This window comes from Cyprinodon variegatus, unplaced genomic scaffold (genome assembly GCF_000732505.1).
Source record: "Cyprinodon variegatus isolate N-32 unplaced genomic scaffold, C_variegatus-1.0 Scaffold1300, whole genome shotgun sequence".
Lineage (NCBI taxonomy): Eukaryota > Metazoa > Chordata > Actinopteri > Cyprinodontiformes > Cyprinodontidae > Cyprinodon > Cyprinodon variegatus.
In genome coordinates this window covers 28,100-28,785 of record NW_015151753.1, presented here as the reverse complement: position 1 = coordinate 28,785, position 686 = coordinate 28,100, and the positions used below count along the sequence as shown (strand labels likewise).

Genomic DNA, 686 nt, shown 5'->3' with positions numbered 1-686 from the left:
TCCCCAAGGTAAAGCTAAAGGCCTGGTTATCCTCCCCCAGCAGGTATTTCAGATCTCTGCCCAATATTGAAGCGTCCTTCGTCTTGCTGATGTTGAGCTCCAGGTTGGTCCGGCACCTGGTGGGAAAGTCTACAATGGCTGTGTAATCTGAGTACTCCTCAGGGTTGTGCCAGAAGTCTGAGGCGTATTGGATGAAGAGGACAGGGGACACTGTGCCCTGGGGGGCTCCAGTGCTGCAGACCTCAGTTTCAGAGTTGGTGTCTTTCAGCCTGGAAGGTTTAAGGGGGCTGAATACTTTTCCAAGGCATTGTTTGTATCCTTACTGTTGCTGCTGTTGGGTCATTGATGTCAAAACCAGACTAAGTTTGTCGGCTGTTTCTTTTCTCCTTTCAGGCTGAGGGCAGCTGATCTCCATGGAGACGCAGTAGGGCGTGGACTTCCTTCAGCCTCTGCTGTCCCCTGGCTGAATGGAAACCCTCATCCACACCCTGTCTAGTCTCACGTTTCTATCTTTCTGTTATTCTGTCAGTTTTACATCCTTGAGGATGTTTAACCACCAGAGACAGTAGAGAGGTAGAGGCGTCCCCCCCAGTCAGGCCCACAGTTTGATACCACAGTAGTCCCCCATTCTCTTCTTCGTCTCTGTCCGTCCTCTTCTTCGTCTCTGTCCGTCCTCTTCTTCGTCT

General features: G+C 51.2%; 1 long non-coding RNA gene across 1 annotated transcript in view; it reads left to right on the top strand.

Annotated features, from left to right (window-relative positions):
• The window catches only part of LOC107102705, a 17,729-nt gene extending 17,057 nt beyond the window's left edge, over positions 1-672 (top strand). The window contains exon 3 of the long non-coding RNA XR_001482139.1: positions 394-672. This is a non-coding gene — a long non-coding RNA (uncharacterized LOC107102705). The remainder of the gene's footprint in view (positions 1-393) is intronic.
• Positions 673-686: the final 14 nt, after the last annotated feature.